This window comes from Arvicanthis niloticus, chromosome X (assembly GCF_011762505.2).
Source record: "Arvicanthis niloticus isolate mArvNil1 chromosome X, mArvNil1.pat.X, whole genome shotgun sequence".
In the NCBI taxonomy this organism is placed as follows: Eukaryota; Metazoa; Chordata; class Mammalia; order Rodentia; family Muridae; genus Arvicanthis; species Arvicanthis niloticus.
This window is the reverse complement of record NC_047679.1, coordinates 110,447,233-110,467,602: the sequence shown is the minus strand read 5'-3', so window position 1 is coordinate 110,467,602 and position 20,370 is coordinate 110,447,233. Positions and strand designations below refer to the sequence as shown.

Below are 20,370 nucleotides of genomic sequence, written 5' to 3'. Positions count from 1 at the left end.
TCTTCCTCTTCCTCCTCCACCACCACTACTATAAGCTACAGAAAATCATATCTTGCCAGGCAGTGGTGGTGCACGCCTTTAATCCCAGCACTTGGGAGGCAGAGGCAGGCGGATTTCTGAGATCGAGGCCAGCCTGGTCTACAGAGAGAGTTCCAGGACAGCCAGGGCTACACAGAGAAGCCCTGTCTCGAAAAGCCAAAAAGAAGAAGGAAGAGGAGGAGGAGGAGGAGGAGGAGGAGGAGGAGGAGGAGGAGGAGGAGGAGGAGGAGGAGGAGGAGGAGGAAAGAAAAAAAGAGAAAATCATATCTTTATCGGTCTCTTTTTTTATTATTCTCTCATTATAGTACATATATCTCTCTCTCTCACCTTTCTTCTCCCTCCAGATGCACCACTCTCCACCTCCCCTCAGAAAGTAGAAGGCCTCCCATGTAAACATAGCATAAGAAGCTACAGTAAGATCAGGCACATACTCTCACATCAAGGCTGGATAAAACAACCCAGTAGGAGGAAAAGGGTCCCAAAAGCAAGCAAAAGGGTCAGAGACAACCCCTGCTCCCACTGCTAGGATTCCCCTAAGAATACCAAGCCACTACATATATGCAGAGGACATAGATCAGACCCCTCCAGGCTCCCTGATCTCTGAGATCTCCAATGAGTCCCTGTCAGCTGACTCTGTCGGTCATATTCTTCTGGTGTTTTTTGACCCCTGAGGTTCCTCAGATCCTTCCTCAGCCTCCTCCCCAGGACTCCCTAAAACTCTGTCTAATATTTGGCTGTGTGGACTGGCATCTGCTCTGTTCTGTTGGTGGATGAAGTCTCTCTGGTCTCTCTGATGACTGTATTGGCCTTTGGTCCCAGCACACACTGAAAACAGGACAAATTATAGGTCTGACATTTTGTGACTGGGTTGGTGTCACAGTCCCTCCACTTGGGGACTTGCCTAGTTCCAGAATACGACCAGTTCAGGCTCCATGTCTCCCATTATTAGGAGTTTTTGCTAGGGTTACTCTAGTAGATTCCATGGAGTTTCCACCTCGCCCCTGAAATGCCTCTCAATTCCAGGCATATCTTCCAGTATTTTCTAAATCCCTCTCCTGTACACCTGAACCCTCCTGTTCCTGGGACACAGTAACTTCCTTCCACTTCTCCCTCCATCATGACCTCTGTTTTTAGTTGAATAACAGCTCCACTTTCATCTTTTCAACTATATTATAAGCTATTTGAAGACAGGCCACGTGTCCTACTAGATATTTGATAAGCTTTCCAACTTCTATCCACATGTCAAATATTCTATTTCCAAAGGAGAGAAATAGAAAAGATACATGTGTATTTCTGTCCCATCCACAAATCAGTGATCTGTGCTGAAAATAAAGCATTGGGTAACTCTCCCTTGCTATCATTTTGGTTCAGGGTTATAAAATATGTATCAATGGTCCAAAGATTTTTACCAATCCCTTCATATATAATCTCCAAGCCAGTGAACGTATGTACTTATCCTAACTTTTTCTAGCTTTTCCCACAGGCCAAAGTTCTGTTACTTGGCCAAACATGCAGATGCTCTGAGCAGCGGTGTTGTTTCATCAAACTCTTGCATACTAGTCACTGGGCGATGAGAGAAGAAGAAACTCATCCCTTGAAGAATTTGCCAAGCTCTTCCCCATGACATTTTACAAATAAGAAACTGACTTTTTATTTCACTATTCATTTTGTTGAAAGAGTTTGGGTCCAAATCATGATCTCCTTAAGGTTCTAACTAGAGGGCTTTGGAGACTCAAAAACCGGAGTCTTTCTTTGATTCTAAGCAGAAAACTATTACTGGAAATGCTGACAGTTGATAAGTTTGAGACTTACGGTCCCATTCTATTTCTCCAAAATGAGAATGGTGGTTTTAAAAGTAAATTGATAGTGTAAGTAAATCTAACACTTGAAAGAATTTAATTAAAGTCTCCTATTTTTAGTGTAAACACCAGACAGAGTCTATCCTTCTGGTAAAGACAGGTAATGAAATTCCCCCATGGCAAATGGCTGTTGCACTGGACCAGCTACTGCTGAAAAGGCAGGAGTGATGTCCATGCATGATAGCCTGTAGTCAACAACAGATAAAGACTCTCCAATTCTGAATGGGAAATTTATCACAAAAGGACACTAACATGTTAGCCTCCTAGGAGGACTGAGCGTTCATCCCTGTAATCTGGAACACAGTAGCCCATAAGCTCTTCAGTGAAAAGGAAAGGCCTCAGTCTCACCAGACTGGCAAACAGTATTACACTTGAAGTCACAGAATGGAGGTAAAGGAATGTCAACATGGAAAGTATAGAATTTACTTAAAAACACTTCTCAACAATACTAACATTTAGTGGGCTAACTACTGATTCAGAGCTCTAGAAGCCTGGTTGGTAAATTGAATATGTTTTCTAACACCCCTCTTTTTTTTTTTCTAACAACTATAGTTCACTTACAAATCTTTACCAATAGACAATAGACGGCACAGCCCTTGAAATACAGTTGCAACATTCAACATCATGGCTTTCACATGGAAAATATTTGTAAACAGTTTCATAAACCCAAGTATAAGTGAAAGCACTTCTGACTAACGATGGGTTGAAGAGGATGAGATTTTATGAAGCAGGGGGCAAGGCAGATGGAAAGGTGTTCTATATCTAGACAAAAATATGAAGAGGAACAGAATGATCCCATCACATACTCTGCTCCTCTTCCTGAGAAAGCTAGGTTGATTCCATGACAGGCTTCAAATTGGCAGTTAAAGAGACTAGGCCTTAATCTCTGTTTCCAAGAACTGAACAATTCCAGGCAAGTCCAGGCCTCAGAAGCTGCCCCGTCACCTGGCCTGAGGCAAGGACAATGGGTCAGCAGAAGTTTCCAGACTTCCTCAGCTACTTCCTCAGTAACAGTTTCCAGACCTCCCCAGCAAGTTTCCAGCCGCCACACAGCAGTAATGGAATGTCCGTAGAGATGAACCCAACAGATTAACATAAAGGTCACCTACCTCAGAATTCTCTAATGTACTTTAAATCAGGCCTGCAAACTTACTTGGGTGTTTCTCTATCTTGGTAATGGGAGACCCCAGCATGCTGGACTTCTGCAGAATAAAATAATCTTTGCATTTCCATACTATTTGATTCCAGGGTCATCCTTTAAGACTTCCCTTCCCCTAACTTATGTCTGTAATGCCACATGCAACTATGTAAAGTTGGCTGCATCCTCCAACTTCTTTGCTTTTGTGTGTGGCATCCATGACCTTCCCTCTGCTGGAGATAACCAAGCTCGTTGCTTCCTGTCTGGCCTAGAGTCTTCCCTGTCCTTCACTACTATGGTGACCTCTATGAACTTTTGCAGGGAAAGGCCTTGGGTTGGAAGAGCATTGAGACAAATTGTTCCAGGATATGTAGTTTAATAGAAGAGTGTCATGGACAGATAGACAATAACATGGTGACAACCTTTAGACTCCCCACCGGAAACCCTCTGGTGTCCATAAATTACAACTTATCACATTCGTGTATGTTTATTTCTCCTCCAGAGAGATGTTCTCCTGATAGCAGGAACACATTTTTATTTCCTTACTTATCTCTGTCTCCTAAGTCAGGGAACAACACCTAATGGTTGTCCAACAAATCTTCATTAAGTGAAAGAAATAATTCAGTATCTTTAGTTCAAGGAACAAAATGAATGTGACACAAAGACAGGTACCTAAAAGTGACTGCTTTATAATCAATTTCAGCTCAACAACCACATACTTGATTTGCTTTTTGAAAGAGGATGTCTGCCTCTGTTTTCACTACCACGACCCAGGATTCTTTCTTTTCATCTTTCTTAGAAAGTTTTGCCTTGGTAGTAGTGCTATATGTCTTTAAACCCAGCACCTGGGAGGTAGAGGCAGGTCAATCTCTGAATTTCAGGACAGCCTGGTCTACAAAGCAAGTTGCAGGACTACACAGAGGAATCCTGTCTTAAAACAAAAACAAAAAAATAAAAGCAAGAAGAAGAAGAAGAAGAAGAGGAAAAAAAAGAGAGAAAAAGAAAAGAAAGAACAAGACCAATTTCTTAAATAAAAGCCTCTGCTCTGACTTATTTTATTTATTAGTATGGGGAAAGTCACGCCTATCACATGCTTGTAGAGGTCAGATGATAACTAGTCTCATGAATTTTTACTTCACAGTTCTTATTTATATATATTCTATTCTTTCTCTGATGACTACCTGTTTCTGTGTGTCTGTGTGAGTGTGTGTGTATGTGTGTGTGTGTGTGTGTGTGTGTGTGTGTGTGTGTACAGAACACAGAACTCGGGTCCAGAAACAAATATCGACTGAGCTATTTTTCCAGCCTTTAGTCCCTTTCCTTCCACCATGCCCCCTCTCTTCCTTTCCTCCTTTCCTTTTTTTAGTATGTGTCTCCATTATATGGTTCTCTCTGTGTGTGTGATGTTGTGTATTTGAGTGGTATGTTCAAGTTCAGGCACAAGTGCTTATAGAGACCCGAAGTAGACTTCAGATGTCTTTCCTTGATCACCCTCTGCTTTTATTTTTCGAGACAAGTTCTTTCCATGAACCTGAAACTTATAATTCTGCCAGGCTAGCTGGCCGAGGAACTTCAGGGATGTATCTCCCTCCCCTGAACCCCTCCTATCTGGCATTACAGGCATGTGATTCATTCTTGGCTTTTTATATTGGGCATTTTATGTGAGTCCTTTTGTGCAGATTCTGCAGATTTGAACTTGGCTCCTTGTGCTTGATGGAGCAGGCTCTTTCACCGACTGAACTACCTTCCTATCCGCATGACTACACATTTCTTAAGGGCAGGTAAATGGCAAGCATGAGCTTTCTTTTGTGTGTATTATGCACCATAGGTAACCAATAAGCATATGTTGAGTTAATACCTTATGTATGGCTCTTTGCAATTGACAAAGCATCTTACAGAGTTTCAGTGTGACAAGAAAACCAAGTGTTATTCCTTCCGTCCATCCTGTTCTTTAGTTAAAGAAAAACAAATAATCAGAAAGCTGGAGGCTTAGGGCATTATCAAACAATGGGCAAGAAACAGGACTGAATACTCTGGGAGCCCCCCTGCTTCTAATGCTGAGAGTGTTTACTTCTTCCCTTTGTTTCCCTTCTGTAGGCCAATCAGCTTTTCCCTGCAGGGAGCTCCTTCTTGAAGAAAATCCCCACTGGGTTCATTGATATAAACCACCTCATGGAATGCTTCAGACAAGGAGCAGTAACAGCTGCCGGACTTGATTATCCAAAGGAAATTCTTCTGAGCTGGGACTTCAGTAATGTGTGTGTGAGACCCCTTTCTGCTTTTCTGAGCTAACACAGAAAGTAAGCTTTCTCTGGAGTCAGCTCAGAGCCCAGATCAAATTACACACGTCTGAAACCACGCTGCCTACATGTTAGTCAATCACACAATCGCTGGGGGAAAAAATCCTGGGCATTTTTGGAGCATATATTATGCTTCTTCAATGTCCATTCAAATACATTACCACATTCCGATTATCCATCAGTGCCCCCAGGGGCAGCAAGAGGCAATTTTATTCCCAGGTGCCAGAAGGAAAACATGTTCAGAGTGATTAAATACATTACCCAGGGTTAGATAGTTACCATTTTCTTGGCTGTGATTTTTTTTTTTTGAAGCCCGGAGACTAAGTAGTCCAGACTTAAAAGAACAAAGAACATTTATTAGTAGTCAAGATGAATACGTACTGTGGGTGAAGAAGACTTGACGCTTAATAAAGCACATCAACCATGGAACACAGAGGGAAAGCCTTCCATAGACAACTGACAAAGGAAGTCGCATGCTTCATTTATTCGGTCAATAAATAAAACTCATTTTTTTTTTTTTTTTTTTATCACTTGAGTCTCTGGCAGTCTCCTGTGACAAGCATGTTCCATTCTAGTCAGCTAAAATGGCACTCCAACATTGAACGTGAGCAAGTCTATTGTACCAATGCTGCATTGTTAACCACTGAGCAAGAACTACTCACATAGACCACAAGGAAGTTCACTTTTGCAGTTTTCTTTCAAACATCGAGGAAGATTCTGATGTTCATTGACATGGCATTTAATTTCCCTGGATCTTGGTTTCAACATCTATTAAACAGGATACATGCTATCAACTTTTCAGGTGGCTATGGGTGTTAATCTTGTACAGTATGTAAATAAACATCTGAAAGGAGGGGAAATTGAATATTGCTTTCAAATACTGTTGTGCTGAAATAAAAGATGTTCCGTAGTCCCAATCCATACCAATGGGGATAAGTCGGGTATGATATGAAACGCTTTGGAGGTCTCACTATATAGCTGAAATAGATCCGAGTTCAATGTATATCACGGGTTCTCTCCAAATTTGTGAATCTCCTGCCTCAGCCCCCCCAAGTGCTGGTGTTATGGATGTATGCCAACATGCACAGCTTGATAACTCTTATTAACCTAGTAATTCAAATTCAACAAGACTAGAAGTCAAAAGTACGCCAAATAAGTACTGTTGCCTTTTCAAGGCTCCTCCCTTGGGAGATGCTGTTCTTAGACTTGTGATACTTAAAAACATCGCCAGGAATAGAATTTACTTTCAGAGCCAATTACAAAGCCCTCAAGAAAACCAATCTCATGTCTTAATGATCACACTTCAGTTTTAATTCAAAATTTATGGACCAGCCCAACCACTCATTCATTTGACTAGGCTTTAAATGTGGTCTGGCTATTCCCAAACACCTAGTCTACTCTGGTGTAAAGCCAGTCCAAGTGAATACATCTGAGCCAGGCCACAGAAGTAAAAATACTTTGTCTCTTATTTCAGAGACTATACACATGCCTGTATTTTTGAACAGCAGTTGTTAAGTCAATATGCTATGTTTTAGATGTTATTTTCATTAATGCGTTGTTAGCATATGCGATTATAATTTTCAATGTGACATTTTCATGCCTATATCATTGTACTTTGTTCTATTTTAATTTTTTTTGCGTATGTATGTATATGATGTACAACATATGTGTACATACATGCATGTGTGTGATGGCCAGAGACTGACATTGGGTGTGGTCTTCAATTTTACTCTACTTTATTTTTTGAGACAAGGGCTCTCCCTGAACACAGAACTGTACAGTCCCAGCTATTATAGCTGGCTAGTTTGTCCTAGGGATGCCTTGTCTCTGTTTGTGTGTGGTGGGAGTTACAGGCAGCTACTAGGCCTGCTTAACTTTTATGTGGGTTCTGCAAATCTAAACGCTGGCTTTCGCACTTGTATTGCTAGCATTTTATACTCGAGCGATGTCTAGTCTATTTGTAGTTTATTCTTATTCATTCCACTCCCCCAATGTGCTCCCCAAACCTCCCTAATCCAGTTCCTTCAAATAGTCTCACCTTTGAATAGTTTCCTTTACTTTGTCCTATCCCTTCCCTCTTCAGTTAAGATCTCTTCCTCCCCTCTTTTATTTCTGTTTATTATACTCTAATGACCTCTATGCACATGAACAGATAAGCAAGCACACAGATGTATAAATATACATAGATAAAGTGAAATCTAGATTATGTGTGTATAAGAGACAACATTGTATTTCTATTTTCAATCTGGCTTATTGCACTTAATATAATAATTTCTAGTGCCATCCATTTTCCTGTAAATGTCACGATTTCATTTTTCGTTGTGGCTGAATATAACTCAATTGTGTACATGTACAACGTTTTATTTATCCATTCATCTGTTGATGGACAACTAGGCTGGTTCCATTTCCTGGCTCTTGTAAATAGTGTGGCAATAAACATGTACCTCTGAGGTGTGCTGACTTAGTCATTCATGTAAATAAGTGATGGTGATATTTTCAGAGGTTTTTTGTTTTTAAGGAAACCCTACAGAGGCTGTACCAATTTCCATTTCTGCTGATAGTAAGTAAAGGTTCCTTGTTCTTTACTTGGTCTTTGGTAGCTTTTGTCCTCATTTGTCTTTTGATGATAGACATTCTGATTGTGGTGAGATGAAATCTCAAAGAGTTGAAATTTGCATTTACCTGATGGTTAAAGATGCTGAATACTTTTTCATATATTTATTGAATATTGTCATTGTTTTGAGAATTGTCTATTCAGCTCACTGCCCCATTTGTTGATGGGATGATTTTGGTTTGTAGTCAAAATTGTGTAGCTCTTTGTCTATTATAAATATTCCATGTCTGATATGTAATTGGCAATGTTTTTTCCCATTCTGTAAAGTCTCTCTTCATTCTGCTGATGTATTTATTTTGTTGTGAGGAAACTTTCTTTTATTTTTATGAGATTGCATTGTTAAAAATACAATATTTATTGAAAGTCATTTGTTTTAGTCCACTGATACTTGTATGTGATTTTGTTACTGTGGCTCCATAGTATAATTGGAGGTCAGGTATTGCAATGCCTCAGGTTGCTTTGACTATTTAGGAAAATTTTTAGGAAAACTTAGGAAAAGTTTTTTTAAAACTTTAAAACTAATGAAATTTAAAATTATTTTAAAATTTTCACTGTAGATGCAGATGCATTTGCTTCCTTGGGATTCTTCCCAAGTATCTTATATTTATTTAGCTGATGCTACAGTAAATAAGATTTTCTTTACTCATTTTTCCCTGATGAATTAGTTATTGATTCATAGCAAGGCTACTAATTTTGTGAGTTGCTTTTGTATCCTGCTAGTATGCTGATGGTGTATATCAACATGTCTAAGAGATGCATGGTGTTGGGACACCATGACTTCTTTCTTTGTCTTTGGGTCCCTTTTATTTTGTTTTTTTAGTTAGTTAAGAATGTAAGCACTATATTGAATAGTATTGTAGAGAAATGGCACAGTTGTCCCATTCTAAAATTTAAATAACATTTTTTCAGTTTATCCACATTCAATATAATATTGGCTCTGGGTCGATAATATATGTGTTTATTATGTTGACATTGGTTCCTTCTATTTCTACTTTTTTCCACCATGAAGGGATGTTTAACTTTGTCAAGTCTTTGTCTGTGTCTATTGAGATAATCCCATGGTTTCTGTGTTTAATTCTATTTAATGATTTCTGTTACATTGATTGGTTTGTGCATATTAAACCAACCTTCCATAACTGAGATAAAAAAAAATTAGTCATGGTGCATGAGATTCATGAGTTCTTGAATTCAATTTGCAAGTATTTTATTGAGACTTGTTTTATCTGTTAGGTTCATCAGAGAAATTAGTCTATAGGTTTTTTTTCTTGTGTCTTTATCTGATTTCGGAATTGTAGAATAAATTTATTGGTATTTCTTTTCTTTCTACTTTGAAGAGCACATAGAGGAATTTTGGTGTCAGCACTTCCTTGAAGGCTTTGTATAATCAGGGGAGTGTGTCTAACCTTGATGTTTTTTGTTTCAACCTCATTCCTTATTACAGATCTGTTTAAGTTACCTTAATTTCATTTGGAAGTCTTATACATCTAAGAATTTATTCATTTTTATAGGCTTTTCAGGTTTGTAAAGTGTAAGTTTTTAAAATATTTTCTAATGATCCCCTTGATTTCATTGGATTTCAATCTGTTATGACAAAAATCCTCTTTTTCATCTCTATATTTATTAATTTGGTTCTGCTGACTTTTGCTTAGCTTGTCCAGATGTTTCTCAACCTTATTTGAAAGAACTAACTCTGTCTTGATTGAGTCTATGCATTGTTCTGTTAATCTCTAATTCACAAGTTTATGCTCTAAATTTTATTATTTCTTGCTGTATACTATTTGGGGGGTAATTTTTTCTTATTCTAAGTTTTTGAGGTATATCATTAGGTTGTGTATTTGAGATAGCTCTGGTTTTTTAATGCAAACTGCTATATCTATAAACTTTTCTCTTAAAATTGGTTTAGTTCTATTCAATGGAGTCTTATAAGTTGTAGTATCATTTTCATTTAAGTGTAGGAATGTTTCAAAAACATTTACTATTTTTTCAATGACCAATCTGTCACTTAAAACTGTAGTGGCCATTCTCTACATATTTGTGTAGTTTCTATATTTTTTTCCCCAGGTTGAATGTCTTTAAACCAACTCAGTGCTCATGTTGAGAGTTAATTCTGAAGCAATGACATTTGGAGGAGAAACAAAATAGGAGATGACAGTTTTGAATGCTCAACCACCCTATTTTGCTGCAATACTATGCCTTACCTACATCATTTCAAATGCATGTGGAAATATCTGCTTGGTATATTCTAAAATAATTGCTCTTTCAAAGGGTCTGTAGAACTAAACTGGTGATAGAAGTTGTCAAATATGCTTAGAAACTCACAGCTTAGTGTCTTAGTATCAAAGTCTGATCATGTTCATTTCTCAACACCCTTGTCACTGAAGCATATTGTTAAGCCTTTTGTCCCTTGAATATCTAATGTTAGGAAAGGTTCTGTAGTGTAGTTTTGATCTACACCATTCTCATCACAGAGTGAAGTCAAACACCTTTTGTCATGTTTCAAGTACATGTCCATTTTCATTAAATGATGATTTTAAAAATAGAAGTCAGAGGACACCCTGTAGGAGTCAGATTTTGCCTTCTACCACGTGGATTCAGGGCCTGGAACTCATGTCACGCTTGGCAACCAACACCTCTGAGTCATATCACAAGCTCTCAATTTTTTTTAAAGTGAGGAAGTATATAGAATCTTTCTCTAATGCACGACACGTGAGCTGGGTCTCCAAGTAGAAATGAATACATGAGTACATGCCCCCCCCCCCGGTGTGTGTGTGTGTGTGTGTGTGTGTGTGTGTGTGTGAGAGAGAGAGAGAGAGAGAGAGAGAGAGAGAGAGAGAGAGAACATTACTATCAATTTTACAAAAATAGAAAAGACTATAAAGGGATACTATGAGCAATAAATTGTTTGCAAATAAATAACTTAGATAGGACATTTCAATTTCTAGAAAGACATGAACTGCCAAAACTGATTCAAGGAGAAGAAATAGGTAATCCAAGCAGACCTAAAGATGAAAAGAGTTTGACTTATTTAAAAGCAAAGATGAAAACTACTCACAAAGAAAAAATGTTGAGCCAGGTGGCTTCAATTGTTAATTCTACCAAATACTTAAAGATACATTAGTAATATTTCTTCACAAACTATTTAAAAAATAGAGTGGGAAGGAAATCTCATGACATATTCTATATTATTTATTTGCCTTTATACTAAAACCAGACAAAATATCCCAAGGATAAAACATTATATGCCAGCATCTCTTAAGAGTATTGGTACATGATTTGGTTTTGAGCTGCAGATTCAACACAAACTTTAACATAATCCCAGTCACCTTTTTTTTTAGATGTAGCATAGTTGATTCTAAAACTTATGTGGTGTTGCTAGGGACACAAAGCTAGGTGTGTAGGTAAGGTTGGTGTATCTGGGAAAAGTTGGGCTAGGGGCAAATATGATCAATACACATGGCACAAAACTATTAAAGAACTAGTGAAATAAATTTTAAAAATTGATATGTCAACTTGAGAAAATGAATATCAAAGATTAATGTTTCCAGATTCTAAAACTTAGTAAAATCTGTAATAGTCAAGATAGTATCTCGTACATTTTACATTGCTTAGGATTATTTATAGTACATCACTATGGTGGTACATAATGAATATTTGTTTAACTATAGCAAATGGGTTTTTACCTTTTATGTGTTATGAAAAGTATTAGTAGATTTTAAACAAACTAACTTCTTTTAAATCTCTTAAACCTTCTCATTTATTTTAATATGCTAATCTTTAATTTTTCATGTTTAATATTTTTATGTGCTTAACTTTTCCTTGTTATTTGTAGTCAGGGTTATATTAGACACAATATGTATAATGTATCTTATCATTTTTTGTCTCAATAACATGTTATTCAAAATAAGTCATTATCGCGTACATGAGTTTAGTCATATGAAAAGGTAAAACTGTGAAAGTAGAAAGATTATTTGGAAGGTAGACAAGGTCAAGATATTTAGAAAACAGACCATATGGGCCTGAGGAAATGGCTTAGTGGGTTTTTAAGATGCTTGACACACAAGAATGAGAACTTGAGTTGAGATCCAAAGCACCCCACATAAAGGCTGGGCACAGCAGCCCACATTTTTAATCCCAGCACAGGGTGGCAGGGCTGAGATCCATACATACCTGGAGTTCCTTGACTAGGCAATCTAGGCCAATTGACTAACTGTAGGCTCAGTAAGAGAGCCTATATCAAAACAGAAGACTAAAAAAGGCACCAAACATCAACCTCTGGCCTTCACGCACACATGCACACATGAATGTTTTGAATTTTGGCAAAGCACAGTAGAAAGTCAACAGAAAGTAGATTATTAACAGGATAGGTTTTTGGAGAGATGGTTCAACAGTTAAGAGCACTGGCTGCTCTTCCAGAGGTCCTGAGTTCAATTCCCAGCAACCATATGGTGGCCAACAGACATCTGTAATGTGATCTGATGCTCTCTTCTCATGTGTCTGAAGATAGCTACAGTGTACTCATATAAAACAAACAGAATAGGCTTTCTTCATAAAAGCTTAAAGGAAAGATTGGAAATATCCAAACCATTTAGGGGGTTATTACAGTTTTTAAGAACAATGTCACAGAAGTGTTTTCTGAACATTATATATACATATAGTATGGCACACATACTTTGAGAAGAATTGAGATATAGCGAGGAAATGATTTACAAGACTTAATAGTTTGTTTATTATGGGGACTGAGGATGAAGGCAGCATGGAGGGTGGTATCCTAAGTTCTATTTTCAATACATGGAAGGGAGCATTAAAATGGAGTGGTGAAGAATGTGGACAGTAAAAGAAAAATCTAAATATGTGAATATACAGAATGAGTATAGTTGAAACCAAAAGTACTTTAGACTTCTGAGTATTTTTGGACTTTCTGATACTTATACAGACACAGTAAGACAACTGGGAGACACAATCCAACTCTAGACAGGAAATTAATTTGTTTATATACATCCTCTACACAGAGCCTGAAGGGAAATTTATACATTTTTAGTGTACCTGCATTTTGACCACAACTCTAGCATGCGGCCAGGTATGGACTCTTTCATTTGTGGTGTGCTGACACCCACTGGAAAAGGTCTGGCTTGTGAGTGTTTCGGATTCTCAATATGCTCAACTTGTAGCAAGTCTGAGGTGTCCTTGGGTTCAGCAAACACACTTGGTTCTCAAAGTGGTCTTCTTTATTCTGTTCCTGTTATCCACGTTGGAAGAAACTGTAGCAGTTAATCCACACAAGCACTGTGATTGCTGTGAACATTACATGACCTTGTATAAGATAATCAGATGTTTAGGTTCCAGGCTCTTTATAACTGAGGTCAAATACAGTCTAAAATTCCTTAAGCCATGGCAGACTCCCTAAGGTGCCTACACTGAAAGGCAGCATCCCAACCTTATTCACATCATTTCATTAGAGCCACAAGCAAGTATGCTGTGTCTTTGTTACAAAATCCAGGAAATATTTTTATTCTTGTAAGTACTTTGAAAAATATTAGAAAATACAACTAAAAATAAAAATAAATAAGAATGAAAGTAGGTATTTTTAATTTAATCTTCTGCTGACACCTAGTGCCAGAATTCTGCATATTATGCTAACTTCCCCACACAAGGTGGGCTATTATAAGGTTTTTAAAGTTGCCATTAATATGAACTTAAAACAATGATGTATTTTATTGAACAATCCTATCTGGGGCTGACTACATGGCTGGGGGTATAAAGGCACTTGGCTGGCAAGCCTAATGACTTGAGGTCCATCCTCCATGTAAAACTTAACAGGGTGGTGAATATCTGTACTCTTAGAATTCTTAAGCCATGATGGCAGATGCAGACAGGAGAATCCATCAGAAGTTCATTAGCCAGCTAGCCTTGAGTACACAGTACACCGACAGTAAGAAAGGCCTTATGTCTAGACCAAGAGGTATGGAGACCTAATTTATTGATGTTGTCCGCCACACAAGTGCTATGGTAAGTTTGCACCCACACAACACATATCACACACACAAACACACAAAGACACACACACTATTTTAAGACAACAATCCTACTATTATACTACCATACCTTTATATCAATTTTCTAACATCATCCCTCTTCTTAAATATCAACCAATAAAAGGAATTAGATATCTATCTTTTTGACTGTCTAGGAATTCAAACTTCAGATAACTTCTATTCTTAGTTTGGTTACCTGCTATGGACATTCCCCCGAGTTCACAGAATCCTAAATCACAATTACATCCTGCAAGTTTTGAAGCAGTTAAAGTTAAAATCTCCTTGGAAGTTATATTGGCTGGGACTGGAGTCCCCAGCACTTCTGTAGCCATACTTTTCAACCTTTGAAGAACCCTCAAACTCATAGTAAGTGTTCATACTGAACAACGACCATTTAGCCTTCCACGTAATTATTATAAATCAAGACTAACAAAAAAGAAGGAATCTGTAGACGGGGGAGGGGCAAACAACTTCTGGAGAATGAGGCTTGATCTGTATATATATTATGGAAATAGGGTTTGAAGGATGTAGTAATTAAATCATATAGTCAGCAGAAACCTTCAAGAAGGTTATACTTGTAATCGGTAATGTTATAGTCATAGAGGCAAAAAAAAAAAAAAAAGAGAGAAATTGATACTGTATCGCAGTGCTTCTCCACCTTTAATGTTGCAGTCCTTTAGTACAGTTCCTCATGTTGTGATGACCCCAACCAGAGAACTATTTTCAGTGCTACTTCCTGTTACTTTACTACTGTTATCCATTGTAATGCAAATATTTTTGGAGATAGAGGTTTGCCAATGGGGTTGCAACCCACAGGTTGAGTTCATAAAAATGACTATACTAGTTTTTTGCTCAACCTTAACCGCTGATACTGTTTCCTCATCTCTAGCCTGGAGATAATGATCCTATGAATTGCCTTGCAATGTTGCTGAAAGGATCGAAATGTTCCTCGAAACGTCACATAGCTAGTATCCAAGAAACTTAACTGCCATTTGTAATAATAGTATTGAAAATAATGGTGAAGTATGTGCCTGCTTCTACTCATCCAGTAGTAAGGGGAGGAGGGCTTTTTTTCTAGAGAGGCTTTAGAGAACTTTGGAAGGTAATTGTGACCTTTACCAGTATCTCAGCACAAGGTGCCACAGACTCAAGGTCAAGTGTACTATGACACGGTCACGGTGCCAAGTTCCCCGGAGGGCATATGAAATCCTTCCAAATAACTAACCTTACTCAAGGTCACAGACATAGAATAAGAAAATGCAAAGTATTTGTTATCGATTCACTTGCACTTGCACTTAGGTCCTGTTCGCCACTGAGGCAGAACTCACTGCTGTGGAATGGGTGGTGAATGAATAGAGTATAGGCTTGGGGTCATTGAGAATTGAACTGCAATGCAAGCTCTGCCCAGGACAAGTTGTTCAACTTCATACTCGCCAAGTGCTCTGAGCACTCACTCCTTGGTTCATAAAGTTGAGAGTACTGGGAGTATACATCTCTTAAGGACATTACAGGAATTAAATATGATACGTATCAATTACTTTGCCAGACACCTAATATCTAATCTGTAATCAATAGATGATTTTCATTATATCTCAAAATCATGCTACTTACTGCCACATCTAACCTGGCCTTTATATTTGAAGTATCCTGCAGTGTCAAATGAATTGTCATAATCATTTTTGGGGTATGCATCTTTGCAGTTCATACGCCCGTGTGTGTGTAAGAAGGCCACAGGAAGAGACTTGGTGTCTTGCTCTATTGCCTTTTGCCTTATTGCCCAGAAACAAGGTCTCTCACTGAACATGGAATAAGCTGGTGGCCAGCAAGTCCCGGTATCTTTCTGTCCCTCCCCCAGGCAGTGCTGGTGTATGGATACAAAGCTACACTCTGCCTTTCACATGGGTTGGGGATTTGAATTCAGGTTCTCCTACTTGTGCAGCCAGTGCTGTTAACAATTGGGTCAACTCCCCACCCCACCCCAGCCCTGAATTCTAGAAGTCTAGGATGTCTTTAGTTTTATAATGCTCAAACCTTCTCATTATCACCATGTGTTAAGCACATAACAAATGCCAGATATTTGGAGGGGCAGTGCCATTTGACCTTTACACTTGTAGAAATGGAAGCTCACAGAAGGTAAGTAATTTCTTCTCAAGCAACACCATGAAATGTTGATCCTGGCCAGTGCTGTAGCCCACCAACCTATTGCTTAATGTAATATATTCACTGACCTTTGAGAAGATGTCATTTATGACTTCCTACAGTGTCCAGGGGGAAGGTCAAAACCTTATTACACAAGGTATTTTTCTTTTTATCTGTCTCTAGTTCCGATTAACCTTTCTGGTCTTCCTCACGTGTGGTCCAACAACCTCCCTAAAGAAACTCCTCTAGTGCTCTCTGGACTTGACTTGCCAGGTTGCTCTGTACATGTTGAGTTTATTCCGACTTCCTAACCATGCTAACAAAATGCTCAGCACAGGGTAGGGATTCAGTGGATACTTGTGTGGTGCATTAACCAATTAATGAATATTGACTAGGGAGAGTCCAGAGTTAAATGTTCCATGTTATCCTAGAGCAAAAATAAAAGTTCAGATTGTGTTAGGTACATCTGTGTTTAATGATACCCTGAGTTTTGAGGTTTAATTTTCCAACTTGGCAAACAATGTCTGTGTTGACGGATGAATATTTGTCTGAGCAGGCTGAGGTTGTGGGTATGTGCTAATCAGTCTCTTTCATGAAATCCCAGTGGATGGGTGAAGCATTCCAGGTAGGGAGGGTTGAATGGGATTAAATAGCAATTGTGGCTGTAGGAAAGAAGTCCTACTTGGATCACTGTAGGAACTATTTTTAGTGCTTTGTACAAACATGATATTTCAGTAAACAAAAAAAGTGTGTCTCAAAAGTTTATATTTCCATTCTTCATGTGTGTGTGTGTGTGTTTTCATGGGTGTGGATGGTATATAATCATTAAAATTATTTACCACAGAAACAATTTGCAAACTGATGGTAAACTATTAATGATGATTTTTCTGTTAATAATGGGATTATGCACTTATCTCATCTATTGCAAAGAGCATTAATCTTTATAATGAGAAAAAAAAGATAAGAAAATATAGACCAATGCGTAAGAACAGTAAACAGGATTCGGAAGGGAAGATTGGGGGATTTGAGAAGCTAGTAGGAGCTAAAAGGACCTTTGGACAATATAAATGGTCTGGTATGGGTGGGGCTCCTGAAGCCCTGAGGTGAGTACAGCTGTAGGTGAATCAGGAAGACACTGCTGACTCATTCATCCTAGTATGTCAGCAAATTGAGGCCAGAAAGAAGGCAGGCCTTGGGACAAGGCTTTTCCTCTGGACCTTGAAGTAAGTTATTTCTCTCAGTTAAGGGATGTAAGAACATCAACTGACAGAGGTGTGGACTTGAAGGAACAAGAGAGTTAACAGACGTGAGCTGCTAGTGCCTCAAGCACACTGTCTCGGATTTTAAACATCTGCCAGGAAGATTAAAAAAAAAAAACCGAAAACATTTACCTGTGATTTACATATTCGACAAACCGGGTATAAGCTTTCTTCATACTGTGATTAAAAGGAAGTTTGTGCTATCGAGAATGAGACCTGTACAGTAGCTGCATGGGAGAGGAGATGTGTACAGAATTAAAACAAAAATTCTAAATCTCAAGGTGTGGGTTTTGATGTCCTCCAATAGGGATGAAGTGTAAGAATAGAGCAGTTACCTCCTTTGACCAGTAACTGTCTGCAAAACTAAGTGCTTTGAGTAGGTTGTCTTGCTTATTCTAGGACTTAGACTACTATGATTAACTTTAGAAACAAAGGAGTGAATGTGTCCCTGGCTTTCTAATTCTGAAGCTCAAATTCCTTCTAGAATACTGCCCTGCATATTTCTTTTTTTGTTGTTGTTGTTTTGTACCCTGCATATTTCAATCCTATAGATACTCTAAAACAAGTAACAATATCCATAAAATGCTAAACTTAGTAATATGTGGGATGACATTACAAAAAAATGCAATGTGGCCATACTTCACTGGTGAGAATGCACATGCTAGTGTGTCAGTGAATCTGCTTCTTACACACATTATTTTTAATCAAATTAATAGTTACACTATTCTGCCCCTCGATCCCACACACAATTGTGGAAGAACAACTTGGCAACATTTTCCCAGAGAATTTTATGTGCTAATACCCTTTGTTTCCATTCTTGAACAACTAGAAATCCACCCTGAAGATTAACTAGCAGTGACATTTTCATGAGCCATTCAGTACAAGGAACTGGAATCGGAGACTGTCCTTCAGTGGGAAGGCAGTTGATTTGATACAGCAACAGAGGAAACAAGAAACCTAAAGGAAAAAGGAAACTTACATACTCTGAAAAGGAAAAAAAAAACTATCAAGGTGTTTTAAGTACAAACTATTAAGGTATGGAATAGTGTAAATATTAATTTAATTAAAAAATATGTGTGTAAGAAGTGGATTCACAGACACACTAGCATGTAAAACATTGTTTTATCATGAAACAAAACACAAGAAGCTTTTAGCCTTATATACCAGAGAATTGCTTTTTGTGTGTCATTTGGACACATTAGGCCTTTAAAGTTTTCCTCCCTAACACTTTTTCACTTTTTATTGGCATTTTTTGAAAAAAAAAAAGTGTCTTGTGTGTTCGAAGCTGGCTTCAAACTCAACTAGTTCAAGATGACCTTGAACTTCTGATCCCCCTGCTTCCAAATACTTCCCAAATACTGGCATTACAGACATGGGCCACTTATGCCTGGTTGTATGGGGTGCTGTCGATCCAAATCAGAGTTTTCTGCATACTAGGCAATGTGTTTACCACCTGAGCTACATCCACAGCACCATTAAATTGTTACACAAACATCAGATTATGTGTTGAAGCTTTGTAATGTTCAAGGGGAATATGCACTGTCTGTTACCTGTAATACTTCACTTCATCCCCATGTCAAACTCTTATCTCCCTTTTACAGGTGAGGAACTCCAGGCTCAGAGCTGCAAACTCTCTTACTGCTAGATGGCTGCAGAGCTACAATTTGACTGGACCATTCAGAGCACAGATTCTCAACTGCCAGGCCAACCCTTTTTAAGTTGTTTTTATACCCTCCCAGCCTATGAGAGTATGCTGGTGAACAACTGGGTCTTCATCAGATAATGCATGAGAAATACTTTTCTAAGTATAGAGCTATCCAGAGAGGCAGGCAGAAGGTTGGACTTTGTTTAAATTGGACAGACCAGTCCCTAAATGGTTGGGAGATTGTTTTTTGATGAAGTAGTGATTAACAGTTTCATTTAGCTCCTCCTTTCAAAACATTTTATAAACATCAGGACCTGAAAGATGGCTCAGTGGGTAAGGACATTTGGCTGACAAGCCTGGCGATAAGAGTTTGATCTCAGGAACCCAAGATGGAAGAAAAGAACCAATTTTCCTAAGGTCCTCTGACCTCCATTTACACACACACCATGCATGCATAACTACCCAATAATAATCATAACAATAATAATAATGATAATAATAAATTAAAAGAATATGATTACTTCCTTATCTACAATAATTTCAAACTGTTTTAAAAAATAAAGTCGTTTGGAAAATGAAAGTCTATTCGAAATACTCTGAACCCATAATTAATGGCTTTGTGTCCAACTCAAAGGCTGTATCACACTCATCTATTTGTACAAAATGAGAGCAACTATGTAGTTGTTCACTACTGTTCTCTTTCAGCCTTCCATAGGCCAGCTTTTCAAACTAACATAGAAAAATGTTCTCTTGGGTCTGTAAATTACACAGCATTCTGTTTTAACGCATATCCAGCTCTTAAAAGCTACCTGAAATGAATTGGAATTGAAGTAGTTTCCAATTTTAACTTCCTAATGAGTGGTAGAATTAATTAGCCAATATTCTTCCCTACAAGATTTTGAAGTACCTTCAGACTGGATCTAACAGTCATCCATCCATCCATCCATCCATCCATCCATCCATCCATCCATCCATCCAGTAGTACTGAGTTGAACTCTACTGTTTGGAAGAGGATGTTTCAATCCATGTAAAAGCAAAGAACTTTCTCCTCAATGAGGCCAAAGCAGAGATAATAAAGTTGCCAACAGGTGAGATGGTCTCAAAAAAGCAATGCTTTGAAAGTTTGGTGAAAGCACAGCCTCGCTTTGATTGCTCACCACTAGCTGGATCAGAAGAGGAATTTCCACACTCAGTTATAAGCATGGCTGGCGAAGGGTTGTGGATTCCACCAGACAGTCTGGAGACAGCCAGACTGGGAGAGGAGCAGCAGAGCTCCAAATCTGGCAACAGCAAGTGTGGAAGGAGCAGTGACCTATGGGAGAGACTCAAACCTCACAGGCCAAAG

General features: G+C 38.3%; 1 long non-coding RNA gene across 1 annotated transcript in view; it reads left to right on the top strand.

Moving 5' to 3' along the window:
- The window catches only part of LOC143435451 (uncharacterized), a 26,457-nt gene extending 18,671 nt beyond the window's left edge, over positions 1 to 7,786 (top strand). The window contains exon 3 of the long non-coding RNA XR_013105771.1: positions 5,134 to 7,786. This is a non-coding gene — a long non-coding RNA (uncharacterized LOC143435451). The remainder of the gene's footprint in view (positions 1 to 5,133) is intronic.
- Positions 7,787 to 20,370: the final 12,584 nt, after the last annotated feature.